The sequence below is a fragment of the Physeter macrocephalus genome, chromosome 13 (assembly GCF_002837175.3).
Source record: "Physeter macrocephalus isolate SW-GA chromosome 13, ASM283717v5, whole genome shotgun sequence".
Taxonomy (NCBI): Eukaryota; Metazoa; Chordata; class Mammalia; order Artiodactyla; family Physeteridae; genus Physeter; species Physeter macrocephalus.
Window position 1 is genome coordinate 84,076,170 of NC_041226.1, and position 7,810 is coordinate 84,083,979.

General features: G+C 63.4%; 1 protein-coding gene across 1 annotated transcript in view; it reads right to left on the reverse strand.

The window, feature by feature from the left end:
* VAV2 (vav guanine nucleotide exchange factor 2) overlaps positions 1–7,810 on the reverse strand; it is a 203,318-nt gene that overhangs the window by 74,978 nt on the left and 120,530 nt on the right. The window lies entirely within an intron of this gene.

The window sequence follows — 7,810 nt, forward strand, 5'->3', positions numbered from 1 at the left end:
CACGCTGCCCAGGTGCTGGGGGCCGGCCAGTACAGGTGAGGAGCGTTAGGGCGTGAGATGCAGGTGACACAGAGCCCTGGGCGCAGCCGGGCTCAAGGGAAGGAATGCAGGCGCGGCACCAGCCCCAGCACCGCCTGCACGTGGCACGTGCTCGCGGGGAGGGCGGGTGAGCCCACCGGCTCTGTCACCCCGCACTGGGATCTCTTCTGGAGACTGATAGGAGATCCCAGTTCACAGACTGGAGGAAAGGGGCAGGTCCGCAAACGGAACAGCGCATTCTGGGTAAAGAAGCGATTGGGGTGGAAATGGGAAGGGCACGCTGTCGGCACCGTACCCACACCCGGCCCCCCGACGCCCGCCACCAGCACAGGGAACCCACGCAGCAGCCCCTCAAGGAAGTGGGCTTCCGACACACTCTCCGGGGCTCCCCGGGGTCCCCTGCACACCCACGTGCGAGCGCCCACTCCCGCCTCTCCCGCAGGGACCCGCAGACGAGGTGCACGGTCCCGACTAGGTTGAACCAGCCCACGCCGGGCACCGAGGCCAGCCTCCAGGAGGACGGGCCCGGAGGGGGGTGAATGCTGCCAGGAGGAGCGGGCTGCCAGCCCGTTCGAAAGCAATGGGCCCAAATTAACCACCTCCATGGAGACGAAAACGCCCCTTCGGTTGAAACGAGCATCTCCCCATCCCCTAGGGCACGTGTTCTGGTAGGAAGTCTGTTCCTAACGATCTCACAGGAGACCCGGCTGGCAGCCTCCATGCTGCGGGTCAGGCTGACGTGCTCAGCAGGGCAGTCCAGTGGGGACGGACAGCTGGACCCTGCAGCTTCCACTACCAAGGCTCGGGGCCTGTGCTCCATGGGGTGGGGGCCTGGGGAGCCCACTGAGCCGGCAGCTGGAGGCCTGGGTCCTGCCCAGCTCTGTCACAGAGTTGCACGGCCCTGGGTCTGAGGTCCCAAGGCAGACCCACCAGACCAGGGGTCCCCATCACCTGCGGCTTCATGGCAGTAGCTCGTGGCACGGCCCAGCTTGACCCCTCGGTGGTGGGCTCCCCCTCCTCCCTGTGGCTCTCCCCCGCTTCCTCGCATCACCATGACAATGGCATCCCCCACTGGGCATCACGTGGCAAGAAGGAAGGAGGACAGATGTGTGTCTTCGGGTCACAGGGAGAGCTGCAGGCCATCAGGACGCCCTGGCCCTCAGCAGACGAGGGACCCTCACTGACCCAGCCATGCTTCCAGCCAGGCAATCACTCCCACGACACAGGAGAACGGGAAGCTGACCCAGAGCCCACGTGGTTGACGGGGTGCTGGAACCGAGCTCTGGTTTCTTAAAAGTCAGTCGAACGTCAGCCACCCCGACTGCCGAAGGTGCCGGCCCCCACCCTACTGATCGCAGGAAATCTCAGGCCAGGCTGAGATGTGACTGCAGGACCCAGAGTGGAGCGCTCCCCCAGAACCACTCCCTGACCAGCTCTCCACCAGCTTGACCACTCTCTCAGCCTGGGTCCGCTTCGGCCTAGCACGGTGCCGGACATTAGAGAGGCATGGACGGATGCATGGACGGATGGACAGACAGACAGACTGGGTGGGTGGGTGGATGGATGGAAGGATGGATGATGGATGAATGGTTGGATGTACGGACGGATGGATGGATGGACAGATGTGTGGGTGGATGGATGGATGGTTGGAGAGATGGATGGATGGGTGGGTAGACGGATGGACAGGCGGACAGACAGATGAATGGACAGACGGATGGATGGGTGGGTGGGAGAACAGGTGGGTGGGAGAGGGATGGGATTTGTGGGTTGATGGACAGATGAATGAGTGAGTGGGTGGGGGCACGGGGGTGGAAGGATGCACGGGTGGCCAGGAGGACAGGTTGGGGTGGCGGGGGTGGATTCGTTGGGGAATGGATGGGTGCACAGATAAATGGATGTCAGATATTCTCAAGCTGTCCCTTCCCCCCAGAACAAGCGGCAGCCCCAAATTAGATACAAGGAAGCATTTTCAAGAAGCGCTTATGAGAAGCCACGCAGAGGTACCCAAGTCAGCCCTGAGCTGTGACTTTAAAACACTGACCCTGACTTAACCCCGAGGAGACACGTTTGCACAGAGGGCGTTTCTGGGGCCACATTCCAGCTATAACTTCAAGCCCGAGAGGGGCTGGAGCAGGTGTGACTCTGGGGTCACTTGCAACAAGGCCTGGCTCCACCCCACCCTTCTGTCTCAGGCACCGGCTGATCATCCAGACGCCACCGTGCAGCATCTACCACCCCCGCCATTCATTCCCCCCCCACCCCGGCTAGACCAGACATCCAGACGTTCACGGTGGAGTTCATTTGTTCTTGAAGAGGAGGGGATGAGAATCAAGTATGGCAGAAAGGCACAGAAATGACCGTGGGCCAGACACCAGAGCGCGGTCATCCGGGTCCTCAGGGCGGGGGGGCCGGGGGTCAGGGCGGGGCTGGGTTCCTCTTAGCCCAGCAGACCCTTCCTGAGGACGCGTTTCCTTGTGCTCCGCTTCTGGGAAGCCACGTTTCCCACTCGCACCACTGAGGGAATTAAGGGGATGCCCAAGCCGGAAGCAGAAAAGCTGCCACGTGCCAAGAAATCGCCAGCAGAGCCCGTGCGTCAGGCTGCGCCAAATCCACGCCAGCACCCCGTCCTCCCGGGGGAGGGGTGCGGGGCAGGGATGAGAGGCTCAAGCCACCGCTTCAAGGTCCCACCAAATTACGCCTCCCACCCCGAGGTCAATGCTAGCATCCGGCCGCTGGGCCGGCATGGCCGTGTGTGGGCAGGACAATGACAGCCCCAGCGCCAGAGGCTGGGGGTGGTCCCCCGCCGGAGGAAGAAGGCCCCAAAACACGGCACCCCGAGGGAGTGGCTGAGCCCAAACCCCCGAACAAAGAGCAGAGGGGGGCACAAGTCTTACTCCAAGCCACGCCTTCCTCTCCTTCCCCCAGCCGTTGGGTAGTTTCTGGACACCTGCTCCGAGCTGGGCTTGGGGGCTGCCACTGTCGCTGCTTCAGGGAGAAGGCGCGGCGTGAACGCAGCTCTGGGATCAATAAATCAGGCTCTGGTCCTTGTCCACGGGACCTCTTTAAGAATCTGCCGTAAAACCATGGCCTCTGAAAAGTGCCCGCGGGCGTAGCTGCGTGTACGGCTGCGTGGGGACAGGACACGTGGTCGGGAAGGGGGCAGACCCGATGCTCCGGGGTCACGGCATGAAGGTGGCGCACACAGGTGCACGCCAGCTGGGACCCAGGAGCAGTCGGATGGGGACACTGGAAGACCCTGCACGGCGGGCAGCAGGTCCGATTTATAGGACAACAACCCGGGAGCCGACGAGAGGACCCCTTGGGAGGAGGTGCCAGGTCTCCGGGTTCTGGGGGGAGGCGGGGGGGACTCGCCCAGCTTCACCTCTTCCCATGCTGTGCTGAGGGCCTGGACACGGGGTTCCAGGGCAGTGCAACCCACTTGTCGGCACTGATTTACTATTTTTCCAGGCAGCAGCTGATGACCACCCCCCGGCCTGATTTTCATGCACTTCAAACCCAGCTCCGGTGCAGCACTCAGTGTGCTGACCCCTCCTGCTATCTGGCAGCGGCCTCCGCTGCGTTATCCAATCCATCCCAGGGCTCCACCAGGCAGGGCTATGTGGTGGCTCCCGGGCCTGCTTCCCTGGGGGTCCCTCCACCCCAGACCAGGGAGCCCCTGGCACACAGCAGGCGCACATCTCATGACCGTGCTGTCTGCAGATGGCCCACCAGGACAGAGAACGTTGCTTCCTAGAGCCATCGCTCCACACCCTGGCAAGAAGCCAAAACAGAGACCCCACTGCCACTGTCACCTTCATTTTCGGGGAGACCTTGTCGGGGGAACTAAGAGCCAGGCCTCTGCAGGTAACAGATCTGGGTTCAAATCCTGGCTCTGCTGCGGACTCGCTGTGTGACCCTGAGCAGGAAACTCTCCCTCTCTGAACCTCAGTTTCCCCAACTGTAGAATGGGGGCAGTAGTCATCGTTAAGATTAAATGAGATAACACACGTAAGCCTCTCAGCCCAGGTCCTTGCTCCCAGCAAGTGTCCCGCATATGACAGCCTGAGTCACCTTCCCTCCCCTTCTCGGGGGCTCATCCCAGGAGTCCACTTCCAAGTCCAGGGTCTCAGACTCAGGCAGTCCCCACTGTCCCCACGGCCTCCTGAGCAGCAGCCCCAGTGGGCCCGCACCGGGTTTCCATGACAATTAGGAAATGCCCCACACCCGGGTGCCTCCAGCCCTGCCCCAGGCCCATGGGGTCAGCAGGGTCCTCCAGCCCACCCTGCCGAGCTCTTTCTCCCCCGGGGCCCGGAAGAAGAACGGCATCCAAACACACACTCATATTCGGGAGGTGAGAAAGCTTCGGGTCCAACCACCTAGCGCCACTCAGAGAATCTAGGACACAGGGTTTATTTTTCCACACTTCAGATGAAAGCGACCCGGGCCCAAGACGGCGCTTCACTTCTCCATCCTTCACGTGGCGTGTGCAGGGAGGAAAGCGGAAATTCAACTACAGAAAAGCGCTCCCTGCAAAGTGACCTCCAAGGTCCGTGTTCACCAGCAGCATCACGGAGCAGCCCCATAGGCAGAGGCCCCCGGTCCTCCTTGGCCGGCCCGGGGCGTCCGAGAGAAGGGGCAGGGCCTTGGGTTCCCACCCTGGAGGGCGAGACAAGCTCACGGCCCCCGGAGAGCAGACTCGGCCTCAGAGGCCTGGGGGTTCCCGGCTCCTGGCACCCGTCCTGCAGGGGTGACCACCGCCCAGCTTGCCCTGGACGAGGGCGTTACCAAGGATGCGGGAATTCCAGGGCTAAACCCGGGACGAGCCGGCCGCCCCAGTCGGGCGTGTGGCGGACGATGGTGCCTCATTTACGGCGCTGGCGCTACCTGGGAGCCCTCAGAGGTCACTCCCCCAGTCGGGCAGGACACAGTTTCCGAAAACGGCCCGAGAATTAGGTGCGGTGGGCCTGCGGGAGGCCTGGCACGGGGCCCGGCCCCGGGACGCCGTTGGGTTCAGCCTCACCTCACCGGGGGCGATGGGGGCCCAGGCAGGTGCTAGGTGAGCAGGAAGAGGGCAGGGTGGGCGGCAGGGACCGGAATACCCGGGCCACAGGGCACTGGGCCACACCCCGCGTCGTACCAGTTTGCCGGGGAAACGGCAGCCGGGCGGACTTCAGAGGCACATCAAGCCGCAGCCCGAGGCCCTGGCAGGCCCATTTAATTATTCAAAGAGTCACCTGGGTGCCGCCTGCTAATTGGCAGGAAGACCCTGAAGCACCGGATTTTGCTTATTAAAAACGGCTCTCCGGCTCCACAGCCCGACCGTCCAGACAAGCAAGGGATCATGTCCCTCTCTCCAGCCCACCACACTTCCATGCAGACGGGCCACCGTATCAGGGGCTGCGCCAGGCCGGGCCCCTCCACCCACTCCCACCACGAGGGCCACACAGGGCTAAAGGGCAGGCGGACGGCCACAAAGGCACAGACAGCAGGAGGAGGAAAGGGAAACCGGGAGGGCTTCCCGTAGGAGGTGCCGGGGAGCGGACTTGGAGAGCAAGGTCTAATCTGAGTTCAGAGTTCCAGCCCTGCGTCAGACAGAGGGGGGGCTGGAATCGGCCACACAGCTTCCTGGCCCCTGAGCTGGCCAAGGGACCTGAGTTAGCTCACCTGCAACATGGGGATAAACCACCTGCTTCACACACAGGCCGTGTGTGAAGAAGCTTCATGACGTGCGGTGTGGCTGTGCCCTCCCACAGGGCCTTGGCCCGTAAGGAGGTGAGGTGATGGTCAAGATTCAGGGGCTGGAGGAAGCGGCCCGGGCAGAGGTGATCACACCCTGGGCACTCGGGGGTGTGCGGTCTCAGAGAGGCTGGGGCAGAGCAGGAGCGGGCCGAAGGGCCGGTGGGGCGGGAGTCCGACGGGGACCCGGGCCGAGGGAGGGAGTGATGGATGGGCCGGCCCAGGTGCCACCACCAGGGCCTGAAGCCCAAGTCAGCACAGAGGTAGGAGGTCTCCAGGTCCCCCTGTGACGTCTGCAGAGGCAGGTCCAGCAGAAGTGCAGGCGGGGGAAGAGGTGCGGCTGGCTCCAGGCCACCGGGGGAGACCCAAGTGAACCCCCAGATGCCAGCCAGGCTGTTCCAACCCTTGCTTCCAGAACCCTAGTGAGGCAGAGGCGGACGCCGACCCTGGGTCGGGAAAGAATGGTTTGTTTCCCGCCATCCCATTGTCTGAGGGCGGGAGGGGCCTGGAGCTGCTGCTGAGACAGAGGAGCGCGGTTTCTCAGCAGCCGCGAAGCTCAGCAGAGGTTTGACTTTCCGGCCCGCTTCTCGGAACGGCAGCAGTTTGGAGTGGAAAGGCCAGCGGATCAGCGGGGCCATCTCCCCCTCCAAGCGGGGCCCAGTCCCCTGCAGCCACTCGGCTGTTTTCCTTTCATGCCACCCTGACCTCTTCCCAGGGGACACCTGGCCGGCCTAGGCGGGAAATCCCGGCGGCCTGCCAGGGCCCTGCCCGGATGGAACGCTCTAGAAATGTCCATCGGGGAACGAGAGGCATCACAGAGAGGCCACACAGCCAGCACGGGGGCTTCCCAGAGCCACAGCCGGCACGGCCCACCCCCCCAGGAGCCTCTCTTCCCAGCCCAAGGCCCAAGGCCTCTTGCAGCCCCGTCTTCACCGGCAGACTCTGCACAAAAAGGTTCCGCACGGCTCACTCATGGGCCAGAGTCCCTTGGCTGCGGGGGGAACCGCGCCCAAGCGCTGTCGTGCTGAGCAGGGAGAGGCGGCCGGGGCCCCAGGGGATGGACCGGGGCAGGCTCGGCTCCAAGGAGGAAGTGGGCCGGGCAGGCGGGTGGCTCTGCCCAAGGCTCCAGAGCCCATGGCTGCGGGGCAGGGACGGGGCCGGGACGGGGGCCCCCCACCAGGGCAGCTCTGAGCATGCATGGAAAACCACACCCTGGAACACCCGGGCGGCTACTGGAAACGCTCTTCCCTTTTCTCCTTCTCCACGTCCAAAGCTGTCTGCTCCCGGAAATGCCCCTTCTGGCCGTGAGGCCTCTAACAGCAGAGCAGGGCCCCAGCTGCCCCCTGACCCTCCCCCTGCTCCCCGGTCACGGCCCGGCCGCGCTGGACACGGTGACAGTGGCCCGTCTGGGTCACATCCGGGCACAGCAGTGAGAGTCAGAAAGAGAAGAACCGGTAGTTGGCTGTGCCAGGCGGGTGTCCAATCCACACTGCTGGCTCTGGACGGTAAACCCACCGTGACGTGTCAGAAAAGCAGATCTTCCGGGCTTCCCTGGTGGTGCAGTGGTTGAGAATCCGCCTGCCAATGCAGGGGACACGGGTTCGAGCCCTGGTCCGGGAAGATCCCACATGCCGCGGAGCAGCTAAGCCCGTGCGCCACAACTACTGAGCCTGCGCTCTAGAGCCCTCGAATGCCGCGGAGCAGCTAAGCCCGCGCGCCACAACTACTGAGCCTGCGCTCTAGAGCCCTCGAGCCACGACTACTGAGCCCGCGTGCCACACTACTGAAGCCCGCGCACCACAACTCCTGAAGCCCGCGCGACTAGAGCCCGAGCTCCGCAACAAGAGAAGCCACCGCAATGAGAAGCCCGGGCACCGCAACGAAGAGTGGCCCCCGCTCACCGCAACTAGAGGAAGCCCGTGTGCGGCAACGAGGACCCAACGCAGCCAAAAATACATAAATAAATAAATTTATTTTTTAAAAACGCAGATCTTCCTCGTAAATACATGGACGCTAGAAGACTAGCTGGGGACCC